Below are 15,526 nucleotides of genomic sequence, written 5' to 3'. Positions count from 1 at the left end.
CATTATGTTACAAAAAGCAACATTTATGGAGTTCAGGTACTTATTCGTTTAGATTAATCGTAAACAAGCGCCATACTATTATTGTCGCCAATGATGCTTAATTAATATAGGTAATTCCTTTTACATAAATTAAAAAAATTAATTATTTACAAAAATTCCAAGTTAATGGTAAATTTCGATATTATGCCTAGTAATGCTGAATACAGTTAATCTTAATTTTAATGGGCTGAACTACAAAAAACAGGTTTTGCTATGTTTTTGCTTATTAATTTTGTCAGTATATACCGTTCAGTTTTGTCCACGATTTTATTGGGTTGTTCAGTACCGAGTTATTGTTGTTTTAATTTTATTAATCCTGTTAGAAGAGTGGATATTCAGCTAGTTGAAAATAAAATAAAGTTGAATTACAGTTATAAAAATTAGTTCGTTAAAAATAACTTAACTAACGCTTTTCGTTTCCCGAAACTCTGGTTTTTTTCTCAGGTCAAGTGAAAATTGTTGCTCTTGTTCAATACTTATCAATATTTTAGTCAAATGACTTCTAAACGTACTATTGGACGTATTTTCATAATTTTTATTAAATATAGTAGCATTAAATTCTAACTTGAGATTCATTTAAACTGAAATAGTTGCAGTGTTATAGTAGTAGCACCTTGGAGACATATGTACTATAAAATAGTATCTTTCTCTTGATATACATCTTCAAGAAAGAATAAATAAATGAGATATATTTTCTTTTGAATATATTTATTTTTAGTGGTAAGAGTACAGCATATGTAAAAAGTATAAAAAAAAAAAGGAAAAAAATGATTCAAGTTGGATCTGAGAATTTGAAGCACGTATATTTGTTTTTATTCTTACACAATAGACAGAGTATGGTAGCTAGCTTGACTCTATGAAGGTGCTTGCAGATGCAATCATATAAGGTCTATGGCCACTACTAGTGGCATCATCCTGAGAAAAAAAGCAGCTAAGTCTTTCTTTATAACTATTGCATAGCTGCCAACCTTAGGAATCAAAAATTAGGAACACTATATGCGACAAAATTATATGCACTAATTACGAGAGTAAGATAAAAATGTAACTATTAAATCATAACATTAATAATAGACATATATTTAAATATGTAAATTAGTAAAACAAAACTATAAACGCTATCTTTTGTGGGAAAAATATAATATTAATATTTTATAATTAGGAATACCGGTATAATATATTAAAAACAAACATTACCTATTAATATATAATTATTTATCTCTAAATTATAAAACACAGGTAAATAATCAGGGCGGCCACTCAAATCAGATTTCAAATTTCCCTGATTTTTCCAGATAAAAATCTTAAAATTTCCAGGTTTTAGTTTCTTTATTCTAATGAAGTGTAGGATGTGGGTACAAGAAAAGTGTCTATATTATAAAATATTTCATTCAAAAAATTTTATTTTTTTAACATTTCTTGAAAAAAATAATTTATTTTGATAATTTGGCAAGATTTTTTATTCTTTTTTTAATGTTTTGGTACAAAATTTTGAATCAAAAATCATATATTGACCAACAAAAGAGTAAAATTAAATATTAGTGTACAGTCAGTTCTTAAAAAGAAAACTTTTTTTAAAATATGTTATAAAAGGTTAAAATGAAATAGAAAAATTAGCATTATTTGTCGATAAACATTGCTGTTAGCGATTGCAAAAAGAAAATTTGTGATTAGTTGGTTTGCTGAGAAAAAATAATTCTCAGGTGTCTTTTAATGGGAATACAAAAGCTATCAGAAAAAGAGTGCAATATAAAATCTATTATTATTATTAAATTATAACCAACTAATATTTGGAAAATTTTATAAAGTTAAAAATACAAAAACATTTTGTCAAAACTAAAAAAAAATTACCACAAAAGCATTAGAACAAACTTAAGCCATAAATGGATTCAGCCCAAGGACAGAATTTAAAAACAGATGCTAACATCCTAATCCCTTCTTCCACCTCCCCCACAATCTTTCCTAAATTGCACAGTCCATAGCTGTCAAAGGTTACCACATTCGTTTAGCAACAGTGGGAGAATTTTATGAGGCATTCTAGTATAACAGGGTTATAATAGAGCAAATTTTGATGTAAGCAAAATATTGCTAAATTGATTACATTTCAACTGCTAGGAGAAAGTGTGAAAAAAAAGTGGATATAATGGATGAAATAATTTAAATTAAGAAAATTAGTAAATAATTTAAATTAAAAAAATTTCCAGCTTTTCTTTAAAATTCCCTGATTTTTCCAGGTTTTTATCCAAATTTCCCTGTTTTTTTCCAGTATAAAAAAATTCCCTGATAATTCCAGGTTTTCCAGGTGGGTGGCCACCCTGATAATAATCTACATCATAAACAAATATTTCTGATGCAAGTGTTTAAATACTACAAAAAAAAAATTCCAAAAATAATAATTTAGTGAAATAATCAGCAACAGACAGCTATTGGAAAAATATTTTCCAATAAAAAGCTACTAATTACTTTAGCACAATAATCACAGGATGCGTGCTTTTGGCGATCAGAAAAAAGGATTGGTTTAAAATCAAAAATTTTATGAAAATCCAGATTTTTTATAAAAATATCAGATTTTCAGATTGGATTTAAAGATTAGGAACAAATCCTAAAAAATTCTGAACAGTTGGCAGCTATGCTATTGTCTGCTTAGTCAGCTGTAAAATAAAAGCATTTTTCTAGATAAAAAAATAGAAATCATGTTACCTTAAAATTCTACAGTGGATCAGAATCCAATCAAAGACTTCAGTTATATTAATAACTGACAACCGTGCCGGAAAATAAAGAGCTTAATTATTTTTATGAATTTTAAAAATATACAATTATATTTAATACATATAGCAAAATCAATGACTGAAATGTTATCTTGTTACGGTACAGAGATATTCTTCAAACTAAATGAGAATCTGCATAAACCATTGTAGAAAATCAAGTCCTGGTAAACATATCTCACAGAAAAGCTTTAAGCAGACAATGCTGTGAGACTATTCCCCGGGACAAACATGAATCATCAGTAGAATCCAGGCAAAAGCTAGAAGAGAACAAGTTGATTCAAGCTTCAAATTAATATTGTAATCAAGATACCTTTTTAAGATTTCAACCAATGGTTAAGTATATAGATAAAAGCACAACTCTTCACCTTGTGAATCTAATAAAGGATTGCATACATTAGTTTGAATCAATTTGAATTACAGAGTGAAAGAACATTTAGCACAGAAGTATACGTTTTAAGTTATGTTATAAGCACAGATTAACAGAAAAAAAAAATTAATTATTAAACCTGGCATATCCATCTTGTTCCATGCATATGGCATACTTGCGACACTTTCAGAGTGGTCTCACAACTCTTTTGGGTGGAAGCATCACTCAAACTCATACTCGGGGATTTGACACATCTGTCACTTTAAAATCAAGACATAAAAAAGGAGTGTAAATTATTTTAAATTCTTTTTGCAGATCCCCAATTTAGTCAGGTTACTTACATCTGAAAGAGAGGGGAAGTGTCTGATTAATATTATTTAATATTTCTATTGCAGCATCAATCAGGGTTTACACATAAAGACTAATGGCTTTAAGAACAAGACAATCACAGCATTTAATAGTTAGTCACAGGACAGATTTTTTTATAATTTCTTTACACAACCTAAACGACCCCACAGCCAATTGTTCAGTTGGTGTGTGCACTGTTGAGTAACTGTTTACCCTAGAGACAGCCACGTAGGCTTCTTAAAGGCACGAGTCCATGATGGATCATGGAATGTGCATGTTGTGTTATCCCCACACTGACTTTTATTGATGAGCCAGTACATGTTGATGTGTTTGTCTGTTGTTCAGGTTTGATTGCACTGCCCCCAGTTTTTTAGTATCTAATCATCTAAATTCTGTCGACATCACCAGTTCTTTAATGAATATTATTTTCTAAACCTTTTTCAAGAATAAAAAATAAAATCATAAATTAATTTTCTAAACTTATTAGTATCTAGATCAATCATTAAATTAGTTTTTATTTAGAATGCAATAAATGCCACTGATAAAAACAAAAGTAATAAATATTTTTGAAATAATCAAATTAAAAAAATATATATTATTAATTTTATTAATAAAAAGAGGAATATGCTAACTGGAAGGGCACTGTCTTTTTCTTAACCAGGGTTTGATTAAAGACAAATACTGATAAACATTAAAAGATCATTTAATTCATTCAAACTTTAATTATTTTATTAACACTGTAATAATTTATAAACAGTGCTGTACTAACAGTAAACAATCCATACTATAACAATACAGTTGGGGAAAAAAACTCTGGTAAATGCCACTGTTAATAATATACAATTCTCTGAATAATCAAAACAAAAAACATTATAGTAATAATACAGAAAGATACTAACTGAGACACTCGTATTAGCTTCTGTTGAGTCTACATCTCATTTAAGCTAACAAAGAATAGAATTAGATTAATCTCCGTGCAATCGGAAATTTTTTATAATCTCTTTTAGTGTTGAACAATATACCCATTGCTATTTTGAAATAGCAATGGGCATTATTCATTAGCGTTATTAGCATTATTCATTTAGTATATTTTACCATAGGCGTTTAAAGTGGAAGAGAATTTATAATTCAGGGACAATGCTCTAAACAATCTTTCCTCTGTCCTTTAAGGGTAGAACCAGAATCATTGAGAGAGAGAACTAGTCATAAAATATTCTATTGCATCTAAACATTTTTCTGCATTGTGTAAAGTAGCACAGATAAGAATATTAGAAAAAAACACTCTCTATTGAATACATTCTGAATATTTTTCTTTACAGTATCATAGTACTAAATCTGTTCAAATACTGTCAGGGATCTGTCCAGTTTGTGAAAGGTCCATATTTGTAAAATTGAGAAAAAATTACTCGTAATTTGTGAATATAAAATAAACGTTAAGTCACATTCTTTCAACCAGGGTCCTGCTTTTGTGAATTTGTGCAAATAGGGTCTGTTATTGCAAAAAAAAACTTTTTCAAGGAGTTCCCAACATTGTAAAATTAAAATTTAAAAAATAAACAGCAATTGCTGCTACTAAATTAGTGATGCAACATACAAATATTTGGTATTTTGCCTATACTGCTCAATGCAGAATATTCATTTCGGACGAATAAAGGAAGAAGCGTCTGCCGAAGACAAAATTTATTTCGTTTACATCTGACGTTCTCTCCCCCTCTCCTGGGAAGGGTTTATTCGATTAACAAAACAATAATGAAGAAAAACGAATTTGTGAAGGGCCTGAGTAAAAGATAAATTATTTTGTGAAATGTCCGTTTTTATGAGAAGATATTTTGTGAATAGTTTGTTAACGGACCCAAATTTCTTCTAAACAGACTTCTGACTGTGACTACTCTTCCTTATTTGTATGGGATGAGTTCTGGTTATCTGGCTAAATGTCAAGACAAGATCACAATATTTTCATATAATTAGTATATAAAGTTGTGTATAAATACACTTCCTTTTTTTTAGCATTCTTCAAAGATGTTTGCCAGTTGAATATGGCCCTGGCAGTTTAAATGTATGTGATCTTAACCAATACATTCATCCACAGATAAAGCTGATTCACAGAACATTAGCCCAAGTAAAATTCACAAAGTTTTAATTACTTCATTGAATTGCTTTACAGTGACGTTTTCAATATCAACAAAATGTTGTATGTTTCAATATCAACAGCATATGCTGATCTTTTAGCAAGAGAAATTTCTAAACTCTTCGTTCGAGAAAAACAACTCAGAAATATTTCTGTATTGTGATCCGCCGCGACAACTACAATCGCCAAGGTGTTCAACAGATTTTAAACTTGCAAATTTAATAACAAACAAAAAAAAAAAAATACATGTAGATAGTTGCCCGGGGGTGGTTACGAGTTATACCTTCCGAGTTCTAGTTCTCTTCACTTTTTTTTAGACTGGCTGCCCAGAATTATTCTTCCACAGATCACTAAACAAAATCTCCCCAATAACCCCACAAATTTTATTAACCACAAAAGCCAGTTTTTTAAAGTTGGGCATTGTACCCAATTGCACATCATTAGTTCCTTTTTTTTTTAAAAAAAGCAAAATAAATTATTTTTTCATAGCACAACCATAAGTAATATTAAAAAATAAATAAATCAATATCTGAATTAGAATAGTTACACAAGATACAAACAATGCCAACAAATGGTATAGATACATAATCATTGAATATGTAAATAAATTACATTTTAACTTACCAACATGAATTAAGACAAAAACACTATCGTCCCTTCACAACTGCATACTTAATTTGTCCACACCGATTCCAGGGTGTGCAAACATCGATATTCCATTTTCATTCAGCATTTAAGTAATTAGCTAAATACTTCTCCAGGGAATCACCTAATTAAAAAAAACAAAACAAAGTATTTTATTAGTTTGTATTTTATGAAGAGAAAGAAGAAATATGAAAGGTTTGCTTTACATTGTCCATTTATACGTAAACTGTCAAAAATCTTAGGATAATGAAAAAAATACAATAATAGATATAGTTTGAGAAGTTAAATAATTGAAAAAATTCAATTTCATATTAATATCCAATAAAAATAACTTAAATTTAAGATAACTTGCAAATCTGAATTATCTTCTAATTTATTATAGTATTTGTATTATTTATTTTAAATAAAACAAATTATTGAGTACAAATTGATTTGCACATAAATGTGATACACCTACAGAATAAAATTTTTTTTTGAAAGTATGCATGCTCATAATTTATTCAATAGTTAAGACAACCTAAAAGAATAATAATGAATGCAGTAACTGTGAATGAAAATGATAAATATTATCTAATTTTGTTCCATTTCTCTCAGAATTATTTTTTAAATTAGTTTACAATAAAATTGAAACAAATTATTTTAGACATGATCAAAAACTCTTCACTATTTTTAAGAAAATTCAATATTAAACTTTCTATATAAAATAAATTTTAATTAGCAATATATTTCCTAGAAAAAAAAGATACCTCTGTATTATGTCACTAAAATAAACATAAATCAAGTAATTTAACTAAATGAAATTACATTACTAAGCTGCTTCACACATTTTCGACAGATCAAACAAAGGATTTCTAAGGAAGCAGAGAAAAACTTTGATAAATGAATTTTTTTTATAACGATTTTCTTAAAATACATACATTTTACAAACTATTTACGGGGTTCAAAATCAAAAGCGTGGTATTCACAGATATTTAATAAAATTCATTAATCTTTTTTAAATTTCATGTAATTTTTTTAATATACTGCTATGAAACGTACACTAATATTATAAACCTTTAATTAATAAGAATTACCTGTAATTAAAACTTTCATGATGATAAAATATGAAATCCCGCGCAGTTAAATAGAGAAAATGGCTTCCTCTAACAATAGCTTTTGTTTAAACAACGCCAATTGCTTTGGCGAAAAAGTTTGTAGGGTCAATCAATATAGGGTTATAAGAAGATTGATGGATAAAAGCTAGCGTCAAGCTCACTCCGCCCAGTTACCAATTCCTAAATTGACCAAATATCAAAATCTATCCGCATTGGCGATCGCAACACTCGAATACGCCATCTGGGGAGAGACGGGTTTCATGCCTTTAGCCCTTCTCCTTTCCCTCTCCTCCTCTTTTCAGTTGTATAGGAATGTACTACGATATTTTCCCCTTTCTTAATATTTTTCCTTTTTATTTAATAAAAATATTTTTTAAAATTTCCATGATACTTTTCTTTAGAACTATGTTTAATGTAGTTTTCAGTTCCATATAGTTTTTCAAGTTAAAAGATTTTAATCTATATGAAAATCAAGAGAGAAACTAACGTACTTCCTTCCTCTATGACTTTCCACACGCTAATGGGGAAAGCATGTGAAGTGTTGCCATAGGAAAAGAGTTCTGCTCTACGCCACCTGCAGCCCATTTCGATCGCCAATACTATAATCACCCACTTATCTCCGCCACCCTGGACATAAGCGAGCTATAAGCTGAAAACTGCATAAAGCTCCAAAACAGAACGCCAACAATCATCATCATCATCCCAAGTCAGCAAATGTATGTAATTTGGGTCTCTATCTTTTAAGGAACGCACTGTCTTGGCTGACCGCCCTCTTATAACCCTAAACTTTGGCGATCAGCTGAAATGGGTGATTGCCAAACGAAATCTATCGCCAACTGCTTGGATGCCCGCTTTTTGAACGTGATTGAAAATGGCGAAAATGTTTGAGCTGCACGTACTCGGAATGATTAAGCAATGAAACGAATTCGCTAGGTAAGTCATATTTTTAATTGTAAATTTACTATATTATCTCCAATGTTCTTTCGAATGCTAAGAGCTGCACCATTTGCTCAATTAATTCAAAATGCCTTGGATATTTTTACTTGCTACCCATATATTCCAACTACCTCACTACTGAAATCAGTTATTTTGCATCTATAGTTTCCTGTCATATCATAAACAAAATTATTTTTCAAAGCCATTTTCTAGATTTGATTGAGCTGGATTTTATATTTTGTCATCATGAAAATTTTATTTACAGGTAATTCTTATTAATTAAAGATTTATAATATAAGTGTATGTTTTAAAAGCATTATATTTTAAAAAATCATGAGATTTTGTTAATATTAAGAGATCATACTAAATTTCCTGAAAATGCAAAGATTTAGAATTTAAATTACATAGTTTGTTTTCCTTTATGTGTAAAATTTATGTATTTTTGAAAATCATAAACCAAAAGAAAAAATTTTCATTTATCAAAGTTTTTCCATGTTTCCAGAAATCTTTAGTTAGATTGTCTAAAATTAGCAACGCAGTTTAGTAATGAAATTTTTTAAATTTAAATGATGAGTTGATTTACGTTTATTTCAGAGACATAATACAAAGAGATTTTTTTTCTAGAAAATATATTAATTAAATTTTATTTTGATAGGAAGCTTTTGTATTGAATTTTCTTCATAACAGGGGAGAGTTCTTAAATCATATTCAAAATAGTTTTGTTTCAATTTTATTATAAACTTATGTTAAAAAGAAATTCTAAATATGAATCTGTAAAGAAACAGAAAAATTCTTACTTTGAATTTTAGATAATATTTATCATTTTCGTTCACAATTACTGCTCTTATTATTCTTTTAGATTGTCTAAACTATTACATAAATTATGAGCATGCATACTATAATCAAGAAATTTTATTCTATATGTATCACATTTATGTGCAAAACAATTTGTACACATAATTTAATTTTTATTTCAAATGCATATAAAATTATTATATTTCTTTAGAATATAACTCATATTAACAAATTAATAACAATTTAAATTAACTTATTTAGATTTTAATTTGAAATTAAATTTTTCATTTACTACAAACTATTTATATTTTTTTCTATCTATAATTTTTATTTTCTCAAAATTCCAAGATTTTTTACAGTTAATGTTTAAGTCAAAAACTACTATGTAAACCAAACCTTGCTTATTTCTTCTGTACTTCTGTCCCCTTTACTCTTTTTACTAAGGGATTCCATGGTGACATATTTAACTGTTTTCTTAAATGTTTAACCTTATTGAGATATTGATGTTGTCGCAGATGAATGTATTAGCAAAGATGGCATTCATTAAAACTGACAGGGCAATATTCAGTCTGTGAAGAATGCATGACTAAGTTGCTAAAAAGAAAGTGTATGTATACACGACTTTATGTTTACTTACATATATGTTAACTAAATTCATGAAAACATTGTACTCTTGTCTTGACATTTAAGCCTGATCACCACAACTCAGCCCATTCAAACAAGAGAGAGTAGTCAAAGAACTGCATCAGACTTAGCACTTTGATGCTGTAAGGAAAAATATTCAGTAGAAAGTGTTTTTTTTCCCTGATATTCTTCTTTGTACTACTTTACACAATGGAGAAAAATGTTTAGAGGCAATAGAATGTTATGAGTTAATTTAAGTACTAATTCTCACAACGGTTGTGGTTCTGCCCCTGAGGGACAGAGGGAAGATCGCTAAGAACATTGCCCCTGAATTATAAATTCTCTTTCACTTTAAATATATTTGGTATATACAAAGTAACATTATACAAAACTAAGTTGAGAGATTACTGTAATAAAAATTTGTCTATTGCACAGAGATTCATCTAATTTTATTCTTTTTTTAGCTTAAATGACAGACAGATTAAGAGGAGCCAATACGAGTATTTCAGTTAGTATCAGTAGTTAGTACTATTGCTACCAGTATAATGTTTTTTATTTTGATTATTCAACTAATTGTATATTAACTGTGGCATTTTAAGTGTTTTAGTTTTTTTTCTTCAACTATATTGTTGTAGTATTCTGTTTGCAAATTAAAATTTTAATAAAATAATAAAAGTCAAAATAAATATCTTTTAATGTTTATCAGTATTTGTCTTTAATCAAATGTAGGTTAAGAAAAAGTCAATGTTTTGCTGGTTATTATCTTCCTCTATTATTATTAAACAATAAATTTATTAATATATTTTTTATATTAATTATTTTAAAAATTATTTATTCTATTTGCTTTATCAATTTTAGAAATTTATTATTTTAGCATTCAATCTCTAAAAATGGTGAAAGATTTTAAAAGTATTTAAATCTTACCTCTTAATAAATGAATTATCATGCATAAGTATTCAACATGGTTGATTTTTACTTATAAAACTTTCAAAGTAATGTAAGGTCTCTTTTTTCTCCCTAAATGACATATGGGCTAAAGAAGAAAACAGAAAAAAAAGCAATGAAAAGTTTATAAACTTTTATTATTAAACCATATTTTTGTTAATATTGGTTTGATGCTGTGGTTATTTTTTAAAGATTTGTATTTTCCCCTTTAAGGTTAACATAGTTCTTGTATCAGAAAGTTAGTTGTTTATGTTATTTTTTAAAAAATTTCTTATTTCAGCCATCAGTCTGTTACTGTCTGATCGGAAAAACCAGAATTAAGTTTGCAAGTTGTGTGGTATAAGAGGCAGTCTAAAAGAAATATGAGGTTTGTTTTTTAATATTTGATTCTATTTAAATTTTACTTGCTGATTTAGTAGTATTAGCATAATTCATAACACAAATATTTATCATGTTTTCAAATAAACTACAGTTACATAGTTTGGGCATAGTTATCCAGTAGCACAGTTTATTACTAGCAGTTTAGATGTAGAAACCATTATTTATTTCTCTTGAAACCATTATTTATTTATTTCTTAAGTTATACTTTAACAATACAAAGTTGAAAAGAAGCCCCTTTTTTTCTCTTTTGAATAAAAGGTTAAATTAATAGTATGTTACACCCTAAACTTAAAGTTACCAATAAGAAGTTATCAACTTTCCTTGATTTAGCAAGTTGAAGCAAGCCAGTCATTGGCAATTTTTTTATTTTTTTTTATTCTAAAATTAGAACTGAAAAATCAAGTATTTCTTTCCTTATCAATGAGCAAGAAAAGTATTTTTAGAATATAATTTTGCAAAAAAGAAATTAATTGCTTTTGTATTTTTCAGCTATTTTATTGCTTCAACTCTTTATTTATTCTGTTTTTTAAATTAAAAATCAACTGAGGATGCAGATTACAACAGTTTTGGCTATACCAATCATTTCAATTAATGTTATTATAATGCTTTTTTAAATTTGCTGTTGTGTTTTTGTCAGAGTGTTGTGTTTTGTAAAGTTTTGAAAAATTCTTGGAATTAATCATGGACTTGGTAATTTAAAATGTAGATTTTATTATATTGCTAGTTTTTGAAATTTGGATTACATGTGCTAAAGTTTTTATGCTTACATACTTCATTATTTGTTTGATGATGCAAGAATAACATTACTACTATAAATGATATTTTTAAATTAATATTAAAATTTTGAATAATATTAAGGGTTCATGAATCAATAATCGAAAAGAACAAGTTCTGTTGTATCACAATTTGTGCTTCATGTTTTGTTTATCCAGTTGCAATGCTTTTAGTTTTCTTCCAGGTTGTTATGATCATCAGTTATTGTGATGCATCCTTAAATGTAGAGAGAAGGCTCCTTCATCGACTGAATTTTCAACCATGCTGGCCTGAGAATTATTACGATTTCCAGGTCAGTGCTTGTTGAAATTCCAGTTTTGATCCGTCGTGTCCAGTTTTCTGTCAAATCAACATTAAGAAGGAAGTTATGATATTGAATAAGTATAAATTTTAATTTGTTTTAAAGATATATTTAATCTTGGTTTGTTTACGGAGTTAATATATTACGTTGTACTATATTTTATATTAACCTTATCTATTATTAATATTTATAGTTTTATATAAAGAAAATTCTATTAAAAATATATGTATATATAATTTATATGTATTTTAATATCTTACATAATTATTAATATGGTATCTCATCAAATTTTGTTTCATTATTGCCGCATCATTATTTTTTACACATTTTTTGTGGTTAAAAGTCCAAATTATTTTTTGTTGTAGTGAGTAAAACAATTAATTGCAAGAAATATGAAGAATTTCAATGTACTTTTACTATGTCTTATTGCCTTTATTAAATTTTACATACATTAAAGTTTTAGATTTTGTGTTTACGTTTTTTATTATTTGTAAGATTCTACTTATTAAACATTTCTGTAAATGACATTTTTAAATCTAATATTATAGTTCAGAATAATATGGAGAGACTAGTATAGAATTTGAATAGTTGAGAAGAAGCACAAGTAAGTAGCAATTGTATCACAAATTGTAATTTGTGCGTCTTCGTGTTTTGCATATCTAGATTTGTTGCAAGTTGAGACTTTCTTTTCATCAACTAATCAGGTGTATCCTTTAAAAGCTCCTTCAGCATGTCTTTGTCTTAAATGGGAGTGATGAAATTGCTTGTTATGACCATAATTTGTCGGAATAGAAATACCTACTGGAATACATGTTGTCAAAGACTTGTGTTGATGCTGAGTAAGTATAAGTGTCACATTTCTTGCCTAAATAATTGTTAGTGTGACAATTTCACTTGCTAGTCATTTATTGTTGCTGCCTCTCTGCATAAATCTAAAATTGGTATGCACCTCCGACATATTTTATATTTGTAGATATTTTAATCTCTTACATTATAATTAATTAGGTATCTTTTTCATTGCATTATATCTATGTGGGGTAAAGCAATTTTTTGTGCTTCTAATTATTATATTGGATATAGTTACTTATAATAGTATGAAAATATGCATATTTGAATTAGTTACTTGTGTATATTGAATATTATTTGAAAGGAAATATGAATGACTAATAAGTTATACTTTAATAATACACGGTTGGGAAGAAATCAGTTTTTTTTTTCCTCTTTTGAAGGTTAAATTAGTATATTACACCCTAAATTTAAAGTTACCATTAATAAGTTACCAATTTTCTTTGTATAAATATCTTCAAATGGTATAAAAATTGTTTTACATTTTATTATATTGCTACTTTTTAAAATTTAGATTACATGTGTTAAAGTTTTCTGTTTACATACTTCATTACTTGTTTAATGATGCTATGATTACATTACTACTATAAATAATACTTTTAAATTAATATTAAGAGCTCATTAATTTTAATAATTGAAAAAGCACAAGTTGTGTTTCATGTTTTGTATATGCAGTTGCAATGCTAATAGTTTTGTTCCAGGTTGTTATGATCATCAGTTAATGTGATGCATCCTTAAATGTAGAAAAAAAGGCTCTTTCATCCACTGAATTTTTAACTACTCTGACCTGAGAATTATCAGAATTGCCAGGTCAGTGCTTGTTGAAATTCCAGTTTTGATTCTTCAAAAATTCTGGGTACTCCAAATCAACATTATGAAGGAAGTGGAAATATTGATTTAGTATACATTTAAATTAGTTTTAAAGATATATTTAATAATGCATGGGTTATTTACAGAATTTATATATTATATAGTAGTATATTTTATATTGACTCTATATTAATTTGATTGAGTTAAGAAAATTGATTCAGGGTTATCTTTATAAATATAATGCTTTTAATTTTTTTTTTTTTTACAGATTATTACAATTTTCAGGAATCTTTTCATGAGTGGAATTTTAGAACTTAAGTGACTTTTTTGTAAGCTGTACTGTGATCGTTTTCTTCTAATTAGAAGAATCTGTTTGCTTCACTATTTATAAAAATTTATGCTAGGCTGTAATTAAAGTGTAGAAAATTTAACAATTACTATGATTTTTCATGAACATTATCAATTAGCTCAATATCAATATTATCAGTATCAATATTTTAATATGAAATGCAAATGCATACTAACAATGTACCACAAATTATTTTATAAATAATATATATATGTGTGTGTGTGTATCTCTTTCCATAATGATTGAACGAAAGTTCTAAAATATTTATTAAAAAAATTTATCAGGGCCATGAAATTCAGCTAATTATGGAGCAAAAAACCAGGGTTGGGAATTTTTAACTTAATTTTTTCAGTGGTAAAATATTTTAGGCAATTAATTAAAGTTGTTTTATTAGACTATTTAAAAAGTATTTCATAAAAACGTTTTCTACCATTAATATTTTAATAAAAAGTAAGAAATTTCCCTTTTTCCTATACATTATGTTAACAAGTCTACTTACAAATATAAATGTATTGGAAGCATATGTATAGGAGTGAGTTATGCTGGCTCTTTGCTCCTCAGTTCTATACATAAAAATGCTGTTCTTCAGAATTATATAATGTCCTTTTTCCAGGGTAGGTATATAGTTCAATTACTTATAAATTAAAGATATCTTGTTTTATTTTTCTCTTGACATAATGAAAGTTTTAATATTAAAGAACATGGAAATTCTTATGAAACTTTTAGGCATAACACAATATACTTATAAATAATGCAGTATTGGATAAATGCATTTATTACTATTATTAAAAAAATATAAAAAAATTTAATTATTTATTAAAAAAATATCGAATCCCTGAAAGAACCGATTCAGGTTTTTTCAAGGAATGGGTTTTTCCAATTTCGTCTGATTTTGTCTTCATTTCTTTAAATTTTTGTAGTTTAGTCTTGCTGCATAAATAAATACCATAAATTTTATTCCTAACCAAGCCATTAATAATAATTATTTAAACATTTCATTATCTATGTCATTAGTCACAAGTAACAATACTATTTTAAATGAGAGTAAAAAAGTCCAATTACCTTTGTAGGATTTACCTATTCTGTTTTAAAATAGAATTATAAAAAAAAACTGCTAAATGTTTTAACAAAGAATTAAATTATTTATTTTAATTCAAATAAAGTTTTTTACTTGGTTGTTGTTAATTTACGTCGCACTAGAGCTGCACAATGGGCTATTGGCGACGGTCGGGAAACATCCCGGAGGATGATCCGAAGACATGCCGTCACAATTTTGATCCTCTGCGGAAGGGATGGCACCCCGCTTCGGTAGCCCGACGACCTGCGCGCGAAGTCGAGCACTTTACGGTAGCACAGTTTAGCGAGGACCAATACCGCAC

At 27.6% G+C, this 15,526-nt stretch overlaps 2 long non-coding RNA genes across 3 annotated transcripts; one reads left to right on the top strand and one right to left on the bottom strand.

Moving 5' to 3' along the window:
• Window positions 1-728: 728 nt before the first annotated feature.
• On the bottom strand, window positions 729-7,986 carry LOC147810977 (uncharacterized). Its single transcript, XR_015433073.1, has 4 exons — window positions 7,366-7,986; window positions 6,272-6,416; window positions 3,311-3,514; window positions 729-3,061 (listed from the first exon to the last, which is right to left on the bottom strand). It is a non-coding gene; the product is annotated as an uncharacterized LOC147810977 (long non-coding RNA).
• Window positions 7,987-8,131: 145 nt separating this feature from the next.
• On the top strand, window positions 8,132-14,332 carry LOC147810976 (uncharacterized). Of its 2 annotated transcripts, none has more exons than XR_015433070.1 (3): window positions 8,132-10,249; window positions 10,967-11,053; window positions 14,067-14,332. It is a non-coding gene; the product is annotated as an uncharacterized LOC147810976 (long non-coding RNA). The 2 variants fall into 2 exon arrangements; XR_015433071.1 differs by lacking the exon at window positions 14,067-14,332 and having other exon boundaries at window positions 8,132-8,587; window positions 10,206-10,249; window positions 10,967-11,624.
• The last annotated feature ends 1,194 nt before the right edge of the window (window positions 14,333-15,526 follow it).

Source organism: Parasteatoda tepidariorum, chromosome 4 (assembly GCF_982258835.1).
Source record: "Parasteatoda tepidariorum strain Cologne lab strain chromosome 4, Ptep-v5.0, whole genome shotgun sequence".
Classification (NCBI taxonomy): domain Eukaryota; kingdom Metazoa; phylum Arthropoda; class Arachnida; order Araneae; family Theridiidae; genus Parasteatoda; species Parasteatoda tepidariorum.
Note: the sequence above shows the minus strand (reverse complement) of the source record. Positions and strands in the feature narration are given on the sequence as shown.